General features: G+C 36.8%; 1 protein-coding gene and 1 long non-coding RNA gene across 3 annotated transcripts in view; one reads left to right on the forward strand and one right to left on the reverse strand.

The window, feature by feature from the left end:
* KCND2 (potassium voltage-gated channel subfamily D member 2) overlaps positions 1-24,123 on the forward strand; it is a 274,255-nt gene that overhangs the window by 190,935 nt on the left and 59,197 nt on the right. The gene's annotated exons all lie outside the window — the stretch shown is intronic.
* On the reverse strand, positions 5,704-23,086 carry LOC139826923 (uncharacterized). Its single transcript, XR_011737041.1, has 3 exons — positions 22,997-23,086; positions 18,219-18,262; positions 5,704-8,175 (listed from the first exon to the last, which is right to left on the reverse strand). It is a non-coding gene; the product is annotated as an uncharacterized lncRNA (long non-coding RNA).

Raw genomic sequence — 24,123 nt, forward strand, 5'->3', positions numbered from 1 at the left:
CAAAAAATGTGTTTTATGAGAGAGCGTCTAAAGGAATCCTTCATTTCTCTTCACCAATGACGCTATGAAAGATGTCAGCTTGAGCCATCCTACCTACTTGCTGGTAACATTGAACCCAGTTGTCTGTGTAGCTCACTTCATTTATTTGTCTTTAGTATATGTTATAGTGGCAATTGCAGGAAGCTTTGTTTAGGCCCAAAGGACAACCCTCCCACTGTAGGGAACTGTGGGACTCTGATTTACACTTGATTGGATTGCTGGGTCTCAGAAAACAGATTACTGTTAAGAGACCAGACCCGTGTCTAATGTATTTAAATGGAAAGAACATTTATTTTGCAATATCAGTGTTGCTTTGGGTCCAATTTGAGAAAGTAAATCTCTAAGAGTACTGTAAGGCCTGGGAGGCACTGGAAAATCACTTTTGTGTCTGCTTAAAAAGAATCCTCAAAAAAATTTAAGAAATTAATCCCAACCACCTGAAATGATCTATAGAAAGTTGTCATTAAGATAACTTATGATTTGTTAAAATGCACCGATATCTGCCAAACCAATATGAAAGTCTTTGAGGGAAAACATTAAGGGATTCTTCCTGTGGCAAAATATCAAACTCTTGGCACAAAGGAAATCAAAGCATACTCATTTGTCAAGCTTCAGCCTCACTCTACACTGGCTGTAACAAAGCATGCAACCTACAGGAACAAGCCTAGAGATTGCGATACAGACCTTTGAAGCTAATCTTCCATACACAAGGTTCCCATTACTAACAAAACAATGGTCCTTGTGATTTCTGTGGATCACTACTCCAAAATATTTAAGGTTTCACTAAACATAAAGCTGGAACAGATCTTGGATCACCCAATCTATCTGCCTATGCCATAAAAGCAAAATGAAGATTAACAACATTCAAATTATTTCTTGAAGGTTTTGCCTAGCTTGTTCTTTCATTCTCCACACATTTCCTATTCTGTAATATCTTGCCCAAAGCAAGATTAATTTTTTAATTCAAATTTCCTTTAATGTTAGACCTTGATCACAAAATGGCCTGAAATTCAAGTACAAAAATAGCAGTGGGACAGATTTGAACACACTGTATATATTTAAGAAGTACAATTATATATCCTAAGAGTAAAGGGTTCCTCTGAACAACAAAGGTGAAGTTGCTCTGTAGTTACAATGCTTTGCAGATTGACAGGCTGGAAAACTTTCTTACAAGTAAATTAATCAGAGCAAATTTCTTGATCATACTAAACTGTCCATCCTCAACTAAGGAGAAAATGCAAGGTGACTTTACATCATCTTCATACTGCACAGATCTTGAGGCCACATGAAGACTAGGCAATATCTAACATAATAGGTACAATAATGTACAACTATAAGAATAGTTATTATATCTGGCAGATATCAATGCCAATTCCTCTAATTCTTTGAGACATTGAGCAATAGATTCCCTTTCCTCAGATCTTATCTGTTGTGCTAAGAATGGAAGTCTATAAACGGATAATAGAGCACATTCATGCACTGAAATCATAGCCCTGAGCAAGGTAAAATCTCATGAGATGAATCCACTGCCTTTAGTGAATCACCAGACCATGAAAATTGGGAAAGGACTTCATCAACCCTGCAGAATCAGCCACTTTTCTTCCTGCTCAACTAAAAATACTGAGTGCAAGAGGAGAAAAGGAGAGGCATGACTGCAGAGTACTGCCTGTGAAGTGACCGGTATGTATGATATGTATGTATCTCTGTCTAAACATCATGTTCCCCCTGAGTAAAATTTGCCCAAAAAAGTTTACAGCATGAAAATGCATACTGCATCCTTCCCAGCTACTGCTGAAGAGAACTACCCTCAAGACTGGCCATTAGTGAGCAAAGAAGTTTTCCTCCTCTTTCCAGGATGGAAACCCTATTTTCTCTTTTTTTTTTTTTTTCTCTTGTTTAACATGTCTTAGCCTGTTTTCTTCCTTTCATACCTACAGAAGTTCAGTTCCCCTTACTTATAAAAATATGGATCAGTCCTGAGTAATTCTGGCCTTATACTTTTCTGGATAAGCCATGACAACGTGTCCTTACCTGCCTAGTCTATACATCAGGGGTGAGTGTTAAGAATTGGCTGAATTCATTGGGCTCTGTGGCCTGGGGGTTTCCCCTTCCCTGTTCAGCAGGATAACTGTGGCATCACAAACTGGGACACATGCATGTGCTCCCCAACACACACAAACATGTACAGATGATGCTTTTCATTGGTCCTGCCTCACATATACACACTCATTCATACATGCATTTGCCCTTTTCCTCTTCTGCTTTCAGAGAACTGGTAAGTTTTCTTCTCACAAAGGCAAATTTGGGGTGTATTAGGGGAAGAGTAAGTTGACAGCGGAGGAAGTAGAAAAATTAGTTGTGAATGTGTGCATAACCCAGAGGAAAATAAGGCAAACACTATTAATATTAATATGTTTTTAATAAAGACAAACATTCTGCAGTAAAATGTAGTGAAATATGCAGGTCTGATGATAGCAGTCCACTAGTGGAATGATTTGAGTGATGAATAGGAAACAAATGTTCTATGTCTCCAACTGGAGGAGCCTACACATTCAGAAGGCAGGTAATACTGACATCTGCAATGTCTTGTACTTTAGATACCTAAAAACTTTCTCATAACTAACACTAAAATGAACATGGAAATTCATGACAAATGGAGAGTATTGAAAAAAGTATTCTTAAAATTTGCTTTGGTGAGCTATATGCTTTAAAAATATCAATCATACTCTCCTTTGAGTGGAAATATACTTATGAGAATTGCTCTGTAGTATTGATTCCTGGAATACATGTACAGATGCAGTTTATTTCAGGTTGGTAACTGCTGTCAGCTCCCTCCCTTTAAATGCCTCTAAGTAACCATAGTTCATTGAGAAATTTATTTCACATGAATACATACCTGAACTTGGATCTCTTTATAAGTCTTCTTGCACAATAGCTGATTACCTTGGCATATGTTTTCAATATATCTACTCACTGAATATTCCTTTAGATATATTTTTTACTTTTACACGATAAACTCAAGATAAATAATGGCTAGAACAGCAGGTGACAATTAATTTTTTTATACAGGAAGGTGGTATTGAGAACATATTGAGTTGAGAAAGTAATAGAAATGTTTGGTAGAGGGGCATATACCTAAGTTATTTTAGATGGAAACAGAGAAAAAAAAAAATCAATGTTTTGGGGTTGATGATGCTATGCTCTCTCCTTCCATTATAAATGATGGAACGACAACGGGTGGAAGTTGGCTCTCTTTCTTTTATATCTTCCTCATCTGCAGTTAATACAATGATTTTTTTAGCCATTAAGACAATGTGGCATATTCCTTCACTGTGCATTGCTTTCCTTTGAGTTCATTTAGCCCACTGACAGGATACCTTGCAAGATTCAAACATTCCTGTGTCGAGTCCACAGCTTGAGAAATGCAAAAAGCTTGAATGTTGGTCTCATAACATTTAATAGCACTCATTAAAATACTTGTATTAAAGTTACTTCCTTTTTAAGACAGTTATAGAATAAATCTTGTGGGGGTTGTTTATTTTACTAGCAAGCAGAATTCCTGAGTTATCAGTATTATAATGAAGTCCAGCAGCTGGGAAAGAACCCCTGTCTGATGTTCAGGCTGGGAACTGGTTGGCTGGGGAGCAGATCTGTGGAAAAGGCTATGGGGGTCTTGACAGAGAGCAAGCTGAACATGAGTCCAGCAGAGTGCCCTGGCAGCTAAGAAGGCCAACATCATCCTAGACTGTGTTATGAGCAGCATAACCAGGAGATTGAGGGAAGTGATTTTTCCCTCCATATTCAGCAGTTGTTCAACTACATCTAGCCCATTGCACCCATTTTTGGACTTTGATAAAATGATTCAGGTTCATCAAAGGACCACCAAGCTGGTCAGGGAACATGAGCTCTTTCTCTGTGAGAAGAAGCTTCTGAGGGAAACAGGTTTCTTCAGCCTGAAAAGAAGGCTTAACATCAGCTTGCCAAAATGTGTAGGGAGTCTACCAAAAGAGATAGAACCAAACTCTTCCTGGCGATCCATGGTGGGAGGATGAAGGACAACAGCTATAAGTAGAACTCAAGAGTCTTAAGCTGGACATTAGCAAGAACAGTCAAGTCCCATGAGGATAGTCAAGCAGCAGAACAGGTTGCCTGGAGAGGTAGTTCAGCCTCCATCTTTGGAAGTTTTCAAGATCAGACTGGATAAATCCCCGAGCAATGGTTAAATCACCTCTCAGCTAAGTCAGTTTTGATCAAGCAGTTGGCCAAGAGAGCTGCTGAGGAGCCTTCCAAGGTGAACAGTCCTGGGGTCATGGCACCTGCGTCGGTGGCACTGCTGTCCATGGTGCTAATTGAGCCTGGCACTACTCTGTGATTTTGGCACTAGATAAGAGGATTACTAAGCACATGTTTATGATATTTCATAGCAACTAAAGTTAAAAGATCCTGAATGAAACACAGCTTACAATTACATTATATGAAATGTTTAACTCTGATGAGAGATGAAGCTGTTCTAGGAAATATGGCAGCAAAACTCTAACAGCTCATAAGGAAATTAAGTCCGTAACATCACAGGGACTCTTCAGGTTCCATGTCAGTGAAATAGTGGTGCTCACCACCATTCACTACTGGATTCCAGTGCACTGAACCAAAGGACCTAGAAATGGAAAAAAACTTAGCGTGTTAATTTTTTAAATTCACTCTGATGGGCTGTTTCCTATTTACATTTTCAAACACCAAGAAAGAGAAATTTGAAAAGTGTATCTAAGAACTCAGCACAGCCTCACATCTTTTAAAGTAAACATAATGACTTTGTACTGACAATGCTTATGTTAATTCTAAAAAGATTTATTTTTGGTTTTAAATAGGTGTTCCTCTGACTTCACATAAAAGCATACTATTTACATCTTTTAAAATATTTATTTGGCATTCTTTGCTGAAACTCCTGAAAGTTAATTAAGATGCTGAAAAAAATATATGCATTACCTTTATCTTCTATTGATTTCAAAAGAGTGAAGAATAGAAAACAAGCCAATGTTGCAAACTAAAATAGTGGTCATTCATCTGAAACCAATGAAAATCACATTTCATACCTCAGTCATTTTCACCCATTGCTACCCTCATGCAAGAAATAGCAAAATAAAAATTCTATACTGACTGAAGATGATGAAGAGGTGCATTTGCAGATGTGAGCAATTTAAGGACATAATTAGCGATACTTGAAGTTCTTAGCATGAAAAGATGTATTTGTTAATGGAATGAGCAGAGAAAGAATTCTCAAGTGTCTTCTCATGTTATCCTTAGAACTTTTTGAAACAATGGTTTCTCATTAATTTTTATCAACAATGGTGTTATTCACACATCTACCTTGTGCTGAAAATTTCATTATTATTTTCAAAGTGAATTGACGATGTAAATACAACTACCACTAACATTTTCTTTTGTCATTGAAAATTTGGTATTCATCTGACAAAGCTTTTTCATACGGATTTCTCAACATCTCTGGGTCTGTAGCTGGACTTCTCACCCTTGGAAAATAGGTTATCAATTTATTACTTTTTCATTTAGTTACTGTAATAAAACAAATAAACAACTTCCATAAGTAGGGGGAAGAAAGTGGCAAGCTGAAATTTACTTTAAAGTTCCATTGGTGTGCTTTATTGTTTGTATAAGTTCAGTCAGTAATGACTGCAAAGCAAAGAGTCAACATGTATTGAATAAACCTTCAGCAATCAGTTACAAATAGGACATTGAAATATCTCATTCATAAAGGAGAGTAATTACTCAGGAAATTTAAGAGTCATGATATCTCTCATTAGGTCTTATTAGTTTAAAAAAAATAAAGTATTATACATTTTTTGTGATATTATTTAGCAATAACATGTAACTCTGTATGTGATAAATAGCTTATCATGGTGCACAGTGGCAAATGATTTAACACATCTTATGACTTGGAACTGATGAAGCAAATTAAGCAACCAAAGAAACACCAGAAAAACAGTGAAGCAAAGCAGTATATATTAATAGCATAATTTAATGATGGTTATAAATGTTCCCAGCAAAAATTATGCAATCTGACACTTAGTTCCTGTGTAGACCATCTGACTTCATCCACATTCTCTTTTCATCTTGGTAGAAGTTGCACCACATATGTATGTATCCCAAATGAAAAGAGTAATAGGTATCATAATCATAAAACTGAGCTGGCCCTCCCTCCTCAGTAAAAGCGAAGTTAAATGGTTGTCTTAGGCACTCTGAAAGACCCAGAATTACAACTCTTTCTGTTGTATCTTAGACTTCTTTTGCTGTTTCTCTTATTTCTCAGTTTTCTACAGACAAGTGTTTGCCTTGCCTGCCTTCCAATCTATCTTTCATCTACCTAAACTATTAGAAGCATGATGAAGGCTGTAGTCTTTTGATCTACCTACTCATTGGCATATTTAGGCCAAAGTATCCCAAAAAATCCATTAATTTTACATGACCCCACTATTTCTTTTAAGAAACTGGGTCTTACATTTTAATAAACTTCATCATATCTGTAATCAAAGCTATAAAGTTTCAACACTAAGAAGATTAAGCTTCCTGTGATTCAGGTTGAGTCTCAGGAAATGACCTGCATGCTGAAAGAAGACTGCCACATGACTCACTCAAAGTCCTATGTTCACCTGTAAAACATTTTTCACAGCCCTAGCATTCCCCTTTTGAAGAATGTCCTTGGAACTCTATTTGCAGTACTCCTCTCAATCTAGACTCAAAACTTTAAAGTGTGCACTTAAACAAATTATTGTGAGAAGTGCTGTGGTGTTAAGAACACAGAGAAGAATGCTTAATTAGTCTGCACCGGCTACCTACCTACATGCTGATACTGACATTCATTTTATCACTTCTGAGGTTATCCATCATCATTTCAGTGGGCTTCCAAACACCTTCTAATTTAGCAAAACCACAATATGTAGCAAAACCAGAATAACTTAAAATTTATTTTCCTGTTCTACAGTGACAAAAAATCTCTGGCAGGCTCTCTGATTGGAAGCTGGATACATCTTCTGCAGCTTAGAAGGAAAAAAAACACTGCTAGAACATTCTGTTCCACAGAACACTCCCACTCTCTTGCATGTGCTTATCAATAGTATCATCTTCATAGTGTTATTTTCTGTGGAAGGAACTAGAAAGGTAACAGATGTTTGCTCCCTTTTCACAATGTAAGAGTAATTTCATAACAATAAATCCATCACTGACTGGCAGAAAGCAAATTATCTTGGCAGCTCTGGACCTAATATTTGACTGAAAAAGCAGAACGTCTCCATATATTTCAAGAAATTTCTAAGATTTTCTTTGGAAATAGTTCCCTCTTTGTCAAAAATGTTCTTTCTTCCTTCAAATTTTCTAGGAAGGGGAGTGTTCTTTGGTTGGTTGGGTTGCATTTTTTTTTGTTTGTTTGTTTTAAATCTGATTCCATAGCTTTAATTGGCAAGATGATTTTTACACTAAGCCATCATCTTAGGGGAATGGCTATCAACTAACTTTCATTACTGGAATTCATTCCAGCATGTGTTTAGCTACGTATTATATCTTCCACTGAAAGCTTTCTTATAGGATAATTCCTCCATCCACTTCCCTTTTGTTTTTATAACAAAGATATTTGATATTTGAACAGTATTAGTTCTCCTAAGAGAGTTTTTCGGGATGCAGGGAAATAGATTGCTCACTCTACTAAACTATTTCTTTAAATCTCTAAAGTCTCCAGTTTATTGGAAGTTATTAGAATACTTCCTCTGTTTTGTTCTTCACTTTGTTTAGTTTACTGACTTCTGTGGAAATATGATTATTCAGCATACATATTTTCAGCTAACTATCTCCTTTCCTGTGTAATCATAAATAGCTCATAAAGTGTATTTGCTACATTGCAGTGAGAAACCTGAAAACTTCACAGAGTTGTAGAACAGTTGCGTTTGGAAGGGACTTCTTGATATTACCTAGTTCAACTTCCCCTGTTCGGAGCAATGTCAACCAGGTAGAGCAGGTTGCTCAGGATATTATCCAATCCAGTTTTTAATTTTCATGAAGATAGAGTCTCCACAACCAATTCAGCCATCAAGAGGTTGAATTCTGTTTGCTTCACGCTTTGCCTCCTTTCGACTGGCAAAAAAAGAACAAAACATTAATTCATGAAACTGCTAAAAAAATCTGGAGAACATGAAAAAAGGAGTATGAGGGAATAAATCTTGTTGTCCATATGCTCATGATAAGTAATTATTTATTCAGTTGCTAAGAAACTAAAAGACAGCACTGATTCTACCTTAGTGTGTGTGCATGTGTGTGTGCACGTGTGCACATGTACGATGCACGCATGTTTGATTTACTTTTCTATAATTAAGCATTTAGGTATGTATGATTCAATTATTAAATGTTTTCTAAGAGCAGATTCACATTAACTATATGAAAAAATAAACTTTTAGACCTGTAGAAGACCATGTGTGAGAGAATTCATGTCTGTAAGAAAAAGTCATTGAATGAGCTGCTGTTTGCTGTTCAAAGGTTGCACATTGTTGACTAGTAACTAACCGTTAATATTTTTGTTAATTCATTTACCAATGAGAATGACCCAATAAAAAATCCAGTCAAGTATCCATCCTCTAAAAATCTCCATAGCATTATCCTCAGAACTTTAGTCATTGATTTTGATCTGTTTCATCAACAGGGAATACCTAGATGTGTTTTCTAGTACAGGCACACTGATTCTATCAATTGCCCAAAAACGTTTTCAAGAGGGTTTCATCTTGAGTATTACATCTGTGAGACTGGACACTAAAAACAAAGACAGTGAGAAAACTAGGAGGCATACAAAGCATAGATAGGCTTTGTAAGTGAACGCAAACCATCTGAATTGTGCTAATTATGTATGTTGTCTCTCCAAAATAAACCCAGTAGCTTTGGACAATTTCAAAGTAAAACTTTATATCTCCTTTTCCTTTGTAAAAGTATATTAATATGCAAATTCTACTTGCCAGAAGCAGATTTTTAATATAATCTCATATGGTTGAATTTGAAATTAGGTGTGTATGACTGTTAATGTTATAGGAGTGCTGCTAACTACATCTGCTAACTAAATCTGTAAACTGTAAAATCTTTTGGCTTAGTGATCACATCAGCTTTAAAGAGCTACCATTTAAAAAAGATTACATGTATTTCTAACAACTGTTTCTAAAGCTGTTGACAGAATGATAATGCACCGTCTAATGTCTTAAGATTCATCTCAAAATGTGATCAAGGTAACATTTTTGATCCATTTTTCTACCCGGGTAGTGTTACAACAAATGTGGGCAATCACAAAATACTGTTTATGCAAGCTTAAATAATGATTTTACAAACTTTTATCTACTGAGTAGTTCCCTGTTCAAGGCTACTTAGTGATGATAATACTTTCTCATCATAGTTAAGAATATTACCTTTGTTTCTAAACAGCAGGGCTCATCCAGCTTTTAAATAGACAGCAGTAGAATTTAAGGAGGGAGCTCAATAAAATAAATGAAATAAAATAAATTGGATGCTACTTGGTAAAACTATTATCTGGAAAGTAGGATATGATATCTGATATAATGTAGACCTGAAGAGGGAAGATTCTACTCATCTACTCATCCCTTTAGCAATATTTATATAGAAAACTAGAGAAGCACCTTAAGGTATGTTTTTCCTCCTGAATCCAAACAGATAAATTGATGCCAACTAGGACTTTCCAATAATTTGTGTTTCATAACTAGCTCTGCTCCCATAGTGATAGCAGGAGTTCTCCTTGACTTTATCTCCTAGTGAGAGTTTACAGACCTCCACAAACTCAGAATTTTTCAGGTTTTAATGCTAAGAGGTATTGGACCACTATCTGGACCAGGCTAATGATGCCTGACACCAATGGATCTCCCTAGCCAATCTAACAAGGTATTTAAGAATTCTCCTTGTCAGAAGTCCCCCAGGAGTGTACACAAAAAAGCAGAAATAGGGAGAAGGAAGAACAGGCAACCTAAGACTGCTGCTGCCCCGTGGCAATGCCCAGCTCAGGAATTGCGCTCTGAGGGCTCTTTCAACTGAGGCACTTCAGAGACCCTCCCATGTGGCCTTTTGGATCAGTTTTAAGGTCAGGTTCTTACTTCAAGACCAAGAAAATAGCCTGTGATTCAGTGAGTGTATAAACATAAGAATGCATTTGTTCAGATTTCCTTGTAATTTTTTTTCATAGGACCTCAAGAACAGTTTCCCAATTGCTTTAAGGGGGTGTGGCCCAACACAGGAAATGTAAACCAAAGTCATGCTAATGATAATTAGCTACTGTAAGCATGGTATGTACCTGATAATCTACCCTTTGGGCTGAAATCTCAGCCTACCTGAGGGAATCTTTTTAAAGTACAGAAGGCTGTACTGTTCCCTAATTGACTGACCAATATGCAATGGGGCAGATCCAGGAAAATCTGATGGCCATAGAAATATGTTGGACGTCATGACTGCAGGAGAGTATTACACCTGCCTTATCCTGTATCTTGACAACTTTATCATCTCTGTCTCCTCTTCCTTTCCCTGTGCTCTTCAGGAGCACATTAGGCTGAGAATTGGTGTTACAGCTGCAGTTTCTTACACCAACTGAGCAAACTTGCTGAACCTGACACATAGCTACTTAGGGAATAGACTCCAAAATCCTCAATGATTTGAGGAAGTAAGACAATATAAAGCCAAAGAGAAAGTTTCTTCCTTTGCCCTTTTTTAAACTAGAGCTTACAGTTGGCCTCCTGGTGTATGTTTAAGTCCTGATCCAGTAATTGACCTGACTTGTAATTTCTTTGGTGCTATAATAGTTGTCAATCACAGGACCGAATTCTTTGCAGGTACTGACCATCCAACAGCTTCCATCAGCTTTTCATCTAGGAATGTTCAGCAAGTAAGAAGAAAGAGAAAATACACAAAGGTATTTAGGAGTCTAAATGTCAATTGAAATATATCAATGAAAGTTCAAGCACCTAAACAAAACTCTGCAGAAAAAATTTCCCAGCTAAGGTGAATCACAAAGTTCTAGCTGTGAGGTTTTACAACACTGAGAAAGAGATGCTAAAGCATGACATTTAATCCAATGTAGGTCTGCGTATTTTTTTAACTATTTGGGAAACAGTGACTCAATTTCTCATCTCTGCTTTCCCCTGCATTGAGTGACATCAAGAACAAATAAAACCTGAGTTCACATTAAAGTATATGCATACATATTGGCAATGGAATTTTGTATTCAGGTGATAACCTCCAATTTACATAATCAGTTATTTTAAACAATATATAGTTATTAATACCAACAGTTTCCAAAACAATATTATTCTTTATAAAATCTTCTGATGCAGCTTTCTTTGAGATGGATAGCTCACCTTTCTTCTAATTTGATCTAACCTGCTCATACCTAATATCATTCAACCCTGCACAAACTGTGAATGGAGAAATACAGCAAAGATGAATTTAATCTACCAAGTACATGTTCCTTCTTGCTCAGTTACTCATGTTCTTGCTACAAATCTATGGATTAATTTAATTTCAACTAGGTAGTGGTAGGCAGAAACTGCAAACACTTCAGTCAAGGGAATTGTCTTTGCTTTTGTCAGCCTTTGACCGTGCTTTACATTACTAAATCATACTGTACTTCATAGTAAGTACTTTGTACACAGTAGTCTTTTTTCAGTGCCTCTGAAGGAAATTATCCCTGTGTGAGAAAGCAGAAACAGCTAATGGAACCCATTCTTATGTCTAATCTGAAACTCTCATGTATGCGTCATTCCACTTTTCAGAAATCAAATTTAAATTACAGGTATCTTAAATGTGGTTTCCTAATAACATTCATAGCTTTTGAAGATTGATTGTTCAGCAGTATTTCTATTTTTCCCTTTTTGGTACTTTTAGTCTACCCTGTGGACTTTGAAAAGTCTAGTAATATAGCGAGCTTTCAATGAAATTTATTATCCTTTTTGGGCAACATATAAATATCTTAAATAAAACTTCAGCATCAACATCAAAGCACTGAAATATGTCTTCTGTTCTCTCCAGCTATTTCATATTTTATGTGTTTGATGTTAATGTGAATGTGATATTCAAACTTAATAAATGTATGGCAAAGGGAAAAGTAAATGTCAATAAGCTTCATTGAACGTTTCTATTAAATGCATGTGTTGTATACAAAAATTTTAAAGTTAAGAGATGCTATAAATCCTCTGCACCACCATTATGTAGTTTTGCAAGTTACAAAAATATTTATAATCCTCTATAAAAGATGTTAAATAAGTTATTCTGATATATTAACAAAAATAATTAAGGTATTAATATTGCCCTTATTGACGAAGTCTTTTTCAGCTATCTGCTTCTACCAGCCAGTTGTACATGCTGTGTGTCCACAATGAATAATGCTATCCCAAAATAAGGGATGTTTTACTTTTTCTATTTTGTGAGATCAAAAAATGCAATAGCTAAAACATTTTCTACTTGTTTTTCATATTTTCAATTAAAGTCTAAGAGCTCTAGCAATGAAAGGACATTATTACTCTATGTTAAAGTTCTGTGCATTACACATAAGCTGTGTTTTAAGAATCTTTTTATCTACACAGTCTGCATGAAAGAAAACTAACCTGCACGCAATTACTCTTCCTAGGATTAGTATTCCATTTTCCAGTAGTCTCTTTTCTACAAGAGGCAGGTGCAGCAGACATGAATTGTGCCATCAGCCTCTGTATGTGAGACTGAGATCACTAGGTAAACAACTTCTGGGGCTGTAACCTCCATCCTTATGGATCCTTGCCTGCATGGTTCCAATTCAAGTAATTTAACAGGGTAGTATCTGCAGGGAATCAGCTACCCTATTCACAGCATCCAGCTCCTCCAAATGTCAGGTGGCTCTGGCTCAATGGGGACTATGATCACAGCAACTGGATAAATGGTTTCTTTCAGACTTTGGAAAGCACCATGATTAGTTCAGTAACTATCACTGGCTGCTGTGAAGTCCTTGGTGAATATAAGTTTCACCTCAGCAATAAAGGTAAGAGTTACATTGAGAAGAACCAACACGCACATACATCCACCTGCTCTCCCTCAGTGCTAGTCACCTTAGTGCCGTGATGGACTACATCAGCCTAGGTGAATCTACCCAAGGTGTGTTTGAAATCACAAGCAGCGGGTGGGCTGCTTTGGCATGTGTGCTGGAGAGCAGTTCCCTTGGTGATGTACACCAGAAGTACCTGGTGTTATGGTTGTAACTTTGAAATAGTGTACGTATGATTTCCCCTTCCACACTTAGACTTAGCTATGTGGGGCTTGGTTTTATGACTTGCTCAGTAGCTTCTGGAAGCACTAGATTGCTGTCTTGAGCTCTATTACACATTTCCCTCATCTTAATTTGCATTGGTCATTTACTTCCAGTACTTGCAAAATCAGTGCTAGTAATCTAAGGGAATTCTCCAAACTAAATAATCTTATTTCTGTCTATTGTAAGACCACTTCCTACTCACAGATGAACCATGAATCTTGAATAGAATTTATCTGAGGTCTAAAATTGTGAGAAAATTTTACTTCAAAAAACATCACATATAAATCTGTGTCCCATCCTTTCTCTCGTAGTCTTCCCCCATGGCAAAGCCAAAAGTATGAAACCCTCAAATACTGGTTGCTATTTCATGAGTAGCTAAATTACTTTGGCTTTACCAGGGTGCACCTCTGTGCAAATGGCAGTTATCACAGGTAGCTAGCACCCTGTCAATTTACACATTCGCAGGTTTCCCTCTCAGTCATTTGTTTGAAAGTAAATTTCATGGTGTTTTCCCTTGGCTATTAAAATTCTAATCCTTTAAATCAAAGTGGAACATTAAAAGATGCCTCTTACATTTCCAGATGCACCTGACTAGGCCCCAAAACAGCTCTGCTAACCTCCACAGATTTATGCATGAGTGGATTGACATGATTAGCTGTTCTTTTTAACTGCCAGGGAGAGCATTTTAAATTCAGAATTACCAACAATACGATAATTAGACTTTAATCCCTGTGAATTTTGATGGATATGAAACTTCAGGCCACATATAAAGACTTAAACACTTAAAGCAGAATTCAGGTGAACTTCAGTTTGCACACAACCCTGATTTTGAAAACACGTGTTGCCTCAGCCCTGAAGACCACCCTCGCTGTTAACCAGGTTTCTGTCTCAGATCCTCAAACCTCTGCCAAGCTGCTTCTGCCATTCCCCAGCACCACCTCAATCCTGACACGACAGAGCAGCTTGGTGTCCTTCACACATCTCTGCTGTTTGAGAAGCTGGGTATCCTCCTGCCTTTCTCCAGAGGGGCTTCCCAGGAACTGGGGAAGACATGCTTTTCAAACATCACTGTGACAGCCACTTTCTTTTAAAACATGACCGAGTTATGCACTTTCCTCAACTCCAACCACAGCATAATGGTTAACACACTCACAGATTCACAGGAGATGAAGCGCTGGTTTCTACCTTTTTATTGAGAAGATTCACTCCCATCTCCTGGGAAGGGATGTGTGAGGAATGGTGGGACACTGTTAGACCTTTCGTTTGAGTGAATTCTAGAGTGGAGACTCATCTGTTTGCCTAGTCCAGACTCCACAGATGGTATGTGACTAGCACAGAGAACACAAACAAACATCAGGTCTAGAACAGAAACTCCAGTTCTCAGGTGAACTCCTACCTGAGCTAACTTTAGCAGACTTGCCTCCTTTAGCCTCCTCTGTAGACCGGCAAGTCCTGAACAGCTTTCACATCAGGGACAGAAAGATGGAATCACATCACCTTATTTCCTTCATTTATGATCAGCACATATCTACTCTCTGTTCACAGTGAATAACACTGGAAACAAACAAACAAACCAACCACAACAACAACAACAACAACAACAACAACAACAACAACAACAAACCACCACAACACTACAAAATCTGATCTTATTTAAGGAAAGGTAACCAGAACCTACATTCAAGACAAGCTTCTGGGCTCTCAGTCCTGTCTGGACAGAGATGCTTACCTGCAGGAGAATACGGGCAAACTTCAAGAATGAGGTTTTTGCTCTTCTTTTTTCTAAAGGCTGTCCCCAGATGACTTCCCACCTGTTTGGCTGCCTGTTTTATCCCAGGCTGGGGTACCTAATTCTCCTCATGCACATTGTAAGTGTTGTTTTTTGTGGCACATAGTCTTCTTGAATGCTACACTGACATGCCAAAATTAAGTTGTGTAGTCTTACATTTTCTTTTTTATTTTAGTCTGTAACACTTATAAACTTCCCTGCAGCAAAATCCCTCTTTTTCCCCACCTCCTCCATATCCCAGCAGAAGTTCTGGTTCCTATAGCATTTCATAATATCAGCAAATCTAACTTTTTCAATCATTTATTGATGATTCTAATGGTCAACTTGAAGCATAGCGCTGGGGTCTGCCTGTCAGAAGCCTGAGTTCTGAGCATTTTCTGAAAATCAGATCTCTCAGTCTCTCTCGCCTTTCCACTATTTTGAGTTTGACTAAACTGGCATGTGTGAACTCCCAGACTCCCCAAAGTCAGTGGCAGTTCTGCCATTGATTTCAAATTGTGGTATAGATCTTCATCATGACCAACCAAAGTCTAAAGAGATCTGACCAAAAAGTCAGAAAATGGCAGCTGCCTATCCAACATTCTCAGACTTTCTGCTCCAGTACTGTATACTAAAGTTTGATGCCATCTGATATTGAACTTCAAAATGAAGGGAATTACTTAGTGAAAACTGACAAGCGAGATGGAATGAGGGATATCAGTCTACATAGCTCAAAACATAAGCAGAAAAGTAATTTAACCTATTTTCTCTGTAAAGATGTCACTGTTAGCAATTTAGACTGTTTACCTACTACTTTCTATGAACTTTAAACTAAGTGTTTTTCTAATTTAGCAGATTGCCTTGAAGCCTGCTACTGGCTTTCTAGTAAGCTTGATCTTTTATCAGCTACAGTGCTTTGTGGTATTCAATATACATTAATTTACATTTACATTTTTAGATTTCAGAAGTATATTAGCATTCTTTTGTTATTAGCAAATGGCAGAGTAATTAACATAGAATATTTGATCTCACTAATAGAATTCATGTTTGGTCTTCTGAGTCAAAACTCATAAAAAATAAGCAGTGAAAAAAATAGTAAAACATTACTCTCTTGAGGTGTTCAAGATATTTTGTTTGGTGTCTCCTTTTATGTTGCTTTATGTTTGTTTTACCAGAAATGCATCCTTATCTGCACAATCCTGTTAATGTACCTTTTTATTTTATGGAATATAATACACTCTAAACTGGAATTGATAGTTTGAACATAGAAGTGGTAACACTGTGTATACTGTTCTAAAGCTAAAAACCAGGAATTTTTCCTTGCTCATGTCATACTGTGTTGACTCCTGTGAAATTCTACTGAAGAGGCCGATTTCTTCCGCAAAGACCTAGGGGAATATACTGAGCCAAATGTGTCTACCTTCTTTACACGTCAGTGATTTTATATAAAACATACAGTGTCTCCTTCCCATGCAGATGCTTGCCTTTCATTTAGGGCATGAGTGGAATTTGCTCATTGGTAGTGTTTGAATCCAGTAGAGAAATGGACAGCATCCTCACAATTTCTCGGTGGGTATTGGATAGATACGTGATCCACAATCAGATAAGACAGGCAAAGGAAATTCTCAGTATGATTGCTAAATCTAAACTAATTGCAAATGTTGAAGCAAAGTGCTCTTCAGATGATTCTTCAAAAGATACTGAAAGCCATTCTCCTGAGGAAGGTGCAGATGCATATAATCAGAGTGCGCCCAGGATTGCTGGTAATCTCACAAAGGTGAGGCCACATGGTTGCCAAAAGGCTGTAGCTACGTATGACGTCGTTGTCCCTAGCTGTTACCCAGGAACCTACAGTGAAATAATTACCCTCACTGCTGGGCAGAAGATACATCTGTGCTCATCTCACTCTGTGCAGAGCCTGGCAGGCTAATTCAGACCGCTGTAGCAGACGCTTGGGTGAGCTGCCAGGGAGGGCACAGACGGGCACCTACACGCTGTGTCCCGGCCACTGGGCTTCGGAGTCCGTAACCTCTGACAGCAGAGAGGGAATGGAGGGGCCACAGGGGAAATAACGTCAACCGTCAGAGTTATTTCAGCAGTGTATGACTGCCTATGGCCTGACACATTAATTGCTCTTCTTCCTGTATTTTCTGAATGGTAAATTTTCAAATAAAATTACATGGAAAAAAATCCTGAAGTTTTTAATAAAGGGAAATAATTTGGTTGACAGGATTTCCTACTATTATCTGCATGAGGAACTGTTCTGAGAGAGACTGTAGAACAAACTGAAGCAGCTTAAAATTGTTGGCTGGGATCACCAAGCACATAAGGCTTCAGCCAACTACAGCAATGGTCAGTAATTCTAAGACAAACAGCAGGTGAAAGGGTACCATGGGTGTTTTGAGAAATGACTGCAGAAAGAGCTAGAATTAAAAGCTGAAGATAGGCTTTGGTATGTGCAGCAGCACTCTCTCTATGGACTAGGGTGCTTAAGCAAATATGGATGGAAGGGGAATCAGTTTTCCCTTTGTTCCTGCCTGAAAAAAAATTAAAAAAAAAAAAAGTTTTCAACTTTCGCTGTGGTAAGAAAGTCTGAATTTATTAAGCAAATGATCATCATAAAGTCCTCCTCTGTGGAGGAAACAGATTATTCTCTTGTTAGATCAGCTCGTGCTGGTTTGAAAGCATCCAATTCACTGCTGAATTTGAGGAATAACACAAAGGGGAAGGCTCTGTAGGGAAGGCGCTCTGGGGATCCAGATTCTTCAAACAAGATACTACACAAACTGAATAAGGCACCTCTGTGCTCTGTGAGAGCACTCTGCCACAGATTACAGCCTCATATTAGACTTTCTAATTTGACAGACTCTGCTAAAGCTAAATCAGAGCTTCACGACTAAAATATTTCTGATAGTATTCTTTATTAACACAGACTTCCTATAGAGACATTTTATTATTTACCATTTGGTCTGAAACTTGATGGTCAAAAGCACGACAGCTGCTGTTAGTAATTAGATTTGTTGATTCCCTCTCCCACCACTCTCACTAAAGTAAATAAATAAGTAAATAAATAATCCCCCCAAACCACACTGTTACCTTAGGAAAGCTGGTTGACAAAGAACATCTGACTCCACCTGAAACTGAGAAAAGAGGGGAGCAATCACGTGTTTATATACTGGAAGTTTGCGTTTTTAACAGGGTGAAATATTCTGGATTTGTGTTTAGCCCATGAGAAACATTACCCTTTCTCAATCTTATAAATCTTATATTCTTCAGCAATGGCTGAAAGACATCTCAGCTCTGTGCTGAGACTAAGAACAGTTAGCTAGCTAGTTAGTTAGCTAGATGCTTGGCTATAAAGTTTGTCACACTGCTGTAGAAGAAAGGTACATTTATGGCTTCAATTCAATACTGGAGAGTGGTTCACATTGGTGAAAACCTGTTTTGATTTTCTGGCTCCAGTCTTTTCTCATACTGGGCCAGAAGGTGTCTTCCAATTGTTAAATGACAAGTGGATAGGCATGCTTCAGGATTTCCCCTGGTTTTAGGTGCATTTTGAATTAAATTTTTGTAACCAGTGTAAGTATACAATTTGAGTTGGAGTTTTCCATGTGTTTCACAATCCCATTTAGTATAACGCTCTTTCAAGCCTGCTTTGTTGGTCAGATCAGATGAATACTCTAGAAGAGATTAAAATAAGTAGTTTTGCAGCTAAAATTACTTCACCAGCTACAATTAAATTTTTGTAAACTACAGTGTTTGCCACTGTTTTAAATTATCACTCATTTTCTTCATGAGGAATTGTAAATACTTATCAGCAATATATTTTTTTTCTAAATGAAGTTAAATGATTGCTTTTTGATGAACAGCAGATTTACTCCCAAATATATTTATGAAGAGCCTAGAGCTATTCTCTAAATTAAGTTGAATCTAGCCAAAAATACAGGCCAAAAATGCTGGGTGAAAATTTCCAAAAATCAAGTATTGTTTTTCACTAGTTCTTAAAAATAAATACATTCTAAAATAAAAAAATGTAATTGACCTACTCTTTGAAAAAATCTAGGTTTCTAAAAGCTTTTATAATGCTAACATCAGAATAATTAAATACTTCTGTAGTATTTTTCAGGTTTACTTTCAGTTATATATTTCTTTTTCATCTTACCCAACATTTCCGTTCAAACATTTCATTCAAAACCAAACTGCTTTTTATCTACCAGGGATAAAATATGGAACCCTATTACCAGTCCTATTTCTAATTGTAACTGTTGCAACTGTCCCTGCAGATGTATTTTCCTTCTTTTTAAACATGACTGACCATAAAAATGTATCTGAGACATTTCCACACATTTATGGGGACAACTATCAATGTTTTTATTTGTAAAGTAAGAATACTTCATAAATTCACTATATTCTATCTTTCTTGGAGCGTGTTATTGAACTGCAACTACTTTACTCCAAAATGGTGCAGCCAGCTGTTAAAAAAAATACAGAAGGAATTATTCCTATTTTTGATAACATGCATGAGGCATTGTAATTAAATTGAAAATTCCTGTTAAAAAAAAATATGTGTAAGCCACTGCATCTGTTAGCCACTAGTCATTTATACACCAACACTTATTCAGGATTGCATTCCTTACTATGCCTTAGAAAAAGATCATCATTATGCCAATGCAATTCATTGTCTTCCCTGGCAGTGTGGTAGAAGCAGTACCGATACTAAGGTATTTCTTAAAGAATCACATGCTTCTTGGAGAAATACTTCCTATTTTTGCATATCCTGAAAGGAATTGATACAAATAACAGGAAAAAGGAGTTAAGGTATCTAAATTATATTTTTATTTTTAACATTTGTCCAAATTATAATGGATTTAAATTCTGTGCAAGAAAGGAATCCCACTAGTTTGTCACTTGTATGTTGTCAAAATAACGTACAGGCATTTAAAGGAAGGATGCTATTTGACTATCAGAGATTAGTTAAATGTTTATGTGTCCAATTCATTGATTTAAATGTAATTCAAACTGCTCTAAGATTTAGTCAGGTTCATAATTGCAGTAACTAGAGCAGGCAACTGGAAACCACATTTACTGCAGTGGTTTGATTTTCCTTAACAAGGTTTATGGGATATGTTAGTCATGAACCTCCAATATGACCATCAGGAGTACTTTCTATGAGTTGGCCATCATTACACATGAATTACAAAGGGAAAGAGGAGTTCAGAAAAACACTTACCTCCTCTTATTTAAAGTAATAGAGGGTAAAACTCTCCTACACAACTTCTCAGGAGTTTCTTATCTCTACAAGCATCCTGCTTGCCTACAGTCAAAATGTTTGTTAGCTTCTACTGGCAGATATCCAGGGGTAGGTGTGTGGTCTGAAAATTTCCTGAGTGGAGTTTATAGCAACATAAACTGCCTGTTGTTTCCTTTCCCAGTATGGGCTTGAAAAAGGCCACTTTGGCTTGAAAAATTGGACAGAGAGTGCAACTAGAAGATTTCACGGACAGCGCAACTAGAGAATTGGAATATGAACAGAAGTGCCTCCTCCGCAGGGCCCTGACCACACTGGGAGGTGACCTTTCTCTTGGTGTAAGATTGATGGAAAATGTGTTGCACTCTAACCAGATGAGAATCAAATTCAAGAGGTCATGTTAAGGGAAGAAGGGGAGGTATTCATCTGTAATAAGTCAATATATGTTAGCTGTATAATAACTGTGCCAGGAGTGCTTAGTGTAGCTCACAAGTTTTTACTGGGTTCCTGGCAAAGGACTTATGTTAAATGACCTTAGCTGTATTTTAAGCCCATAAATGGCTGTGCCTATTCCATGCAAATTTCTCAGAGACAGCTTGCATTCCCAAGCCTTGTTTGAGTATGAATTTATTTTCTTTTTTTTTTTTTAGTTGGCAGGTCTTTTTCATTCTCTACTACTGTACTTAAACCTCCTGTTTTAAACATCCTTCTTAGATACATAGCTCATTCTTAATTTTGTCTCATATTAGCTGCAATATGGTACAACTAGAACAAATGTAATTCCCATTTAAATGACATATGAAAACTTCATCAGTAATACGTTTGTCTATAAGTTTTTTACAACCTCAGATGAATTAAAAGTTCATTTACTTGCTATTCCAGCTCTTACTACAGGAATTCTCTGTAGCTACTTTAAAAATGTTATCTCCTACCAGATTTGTGACAGAGCATAATTCAAATGAGTTCCTCAAACTGATACCGCTATTTCTGGTTCCAAGGCTATGTAGGTCACAAACAAACACACTCTGATTAACATTATCACTTACTTTATAACACACTTATTATTATTTGTCTACCCGCATTCTAAGAACACCTGAAGCAAAGCTAGGATTCAATGAGCTGCTGTACCAAATGGGAGTGAATGATAAACCTTGCCTCTTAAAATCTAAGGCTATAAATCAGAAATGCATTAAAGTGTCTGTGAAGATTTTCTCCCTTCAGAAAAGCACTTAGGCAAATAATTTCAGTTAAGTGCGTGTATAAGTATGTTCCTATTAAGGAACAATTTCTAGATTAAATCTCTGAAATTATAAATCTTAGATAAATTCTTAATTTTACTTGCACAGTTGGAATAATTCCACTAATATTTTACAGTGCTCTGTGTCTCTGTCTGTAAAAGGTACATGCATTTGACAAAATTTCATGTAAGGGGTTAGTGATATCATGTCTGACATGTTTCTTAATGCTATGAAAAACTCTTACAATGCACAATGCAGACTGTAAAGTACAGATCACTTCACTTACACTAACTTATTTCTTCAGCTTCTTGATGAATAAAGTTGTAAAGGTACAGTTCTGTACCTCTTATTTTTATAAGCCACAAAGGGTTGTTTTTATTGTCAATTGATGTAGTATTTTTCATTTTTTATGTTTTTATCCTGTGAGTTATAGTCATCACTCCAGAAAGTGGATTCCTTTCAATGAAGATTTAATTACTTTGCATTAATTCTTCCATGCCATTATTCTGCTGAAGAACTTCACTGCACATTTATATGTTTATGTGGCTAAACATTTGCATTTAATAGCTTTTGAAAGGCAAGTTCATGGCTACCCTAATTAATAACAATGATATAGTGTGGATTTTATAGCAAATTAACCATCCAACAACAAGGCTGAACAACAATAACGTAAAAGTTATGATGTGTGCTTCATTCCAAAACTAACTTACAGAGAAGAAATAGACTGCAAATACAGAACATTAAACAATTCATCCATTAATCAAGTTCGATCCTCATTTACAAATGTATATCAGAAGTATCTTAGTTAAAAACACTGTATGCATTCATTTCAGAATACAGAAAAGGAAGGCAGAACAGCTTTGGTTGTTTGCGTGTTTCTTTATCTAAAAACACTGATCATATAACTTAAGTCATTTTTACATTTTTGTGAAACATATACTTATAAGAACCCATTGTTTTCAATTTTCTCAGAAGAGATTACAATACTTTGCAATCACTTTGCAATCACTTTGCAGCACCTCTGCAAATTAGAAGACTCTGACCAAAAAAAAAAAAATCAGTATCATAGAATTAGCTTTTCTCAGTACTTTCTGGTGTCATCAGCAAAATTTGACTTCTAAAAACCAGGCAGTGAAGAGTTACTTTGGTATTTTGTATTCAAAGCTTTTAAAGCTAAAGCAAACTGAGTTGAAATGACCAAAATAACCTTAATTCTCACTCACATGGAGAGCAGATTAATTCTGAGCATTCATACTCTTTCCTCCTACTCCTATCTTGTTATGAAAGCAAATGGCAGAGATTGAGGTCCTGATTAATGGGAAGAGAAACAGAAAACAGCTAATATATAAATCCCAATTGCCGTGAGGAAAACAAAGGCAAAAGCTCACCTATCTTACATGATACCAGGGCTTCCTTGCATCTTGACATCTTCATTACAGAGTAGAACTGAGCTGGGACATCTCAAGGGTGATAGGGAATCACAGCTTGAAAAAGAGAAGAGGGCATGAAGCTGATAGGTGCTCTCATTTATTCTCTCCTATTTTCCATTTCTCTGTGTACTATTCTCCTAATATTAATGGTTCCTGTTTACCCAGACTTTCCCTCATGTTTCCCTTCTTTACTAATACATCTCATCTCTTCTTACTTTCCTAAATGTCCCTGTTGTTCCCAGGCTGTTACTCTTTACATCATGTAAAATAATTTATTTTCTTTCTGAAAGTATGTTATTGGGACTTTGAGACTTCTGGGGTACTCCAGTTATATGTTTACCCTATCCCTTAAAAAAAAAACACATAGGCAGGCAGATAATGGCATTTTCTGTTTATTGACAGTCTGCTCCAGATTTTGGTTTTCTAGGTGATGTTTAAACACCAACAATCAATGGGAATTAGGCTACCGGGCACTTTTACTGACATTGCTACACTCACCCCAGTGCCTGATCTAGCTCAAGTACCTGATTCTACTGCAGCCTTACATAATCTTGCATATGCAAAAAGACGATTTAAAAAAAAATACATCTCTTGTATCATTGCACAGATAAATTGAGTGCATGAGAAAACCAAATGGAATCGTAGTTCTGCAGAAGAACAACTTGCAGAGATCTTTCTGTAGAAACAGTCTATTCCTGGGAATAAGTGACACAACTTTCCTCAGCTCAAAACTATTTGTCTCAGGGTGTCTAACCAGAAGGAGAAAAGTCTTCTGAGGTTTTAACAGCAGGGACAAAGGGAATTTCACCCTTGTTGAGCCTTATAGAGTTGTATAAACCTATAAGAAGTTGAAACAAACCATCTGGGTTCTTAGGAAGTGACTTAAGTCTGAATCACAGGCACTGATGTGTTGTGTCTGTAATGCAATTTATAATATTCATAACTAAACCAACACAGTTATCTTTTTGAGAACTTTGCAGTTTCTGCTACATGGCTGCCACAACAGGCTCTGTACAGAACAATGTTATTGTCTAGTTTTGTAAACTGAAATCAACCCAATGAGATAACTGGCTTCCTCACTTCCT

Source organism: Patagioenas fasciata, chromosome 1 (assembly GCF_037038585.1).
Source record: "Patagioenas fasciata isolate bPatFas1 chromosome 1, bPatFas1.hap1, whole genome shotgun sequence".
Classification (NCBI taxonomy): Eukaryota; Metazoa; Chordata; class Aves; order Columbiformes; family Columbidae; genus Patagioenas; species Patagioenas fasciata.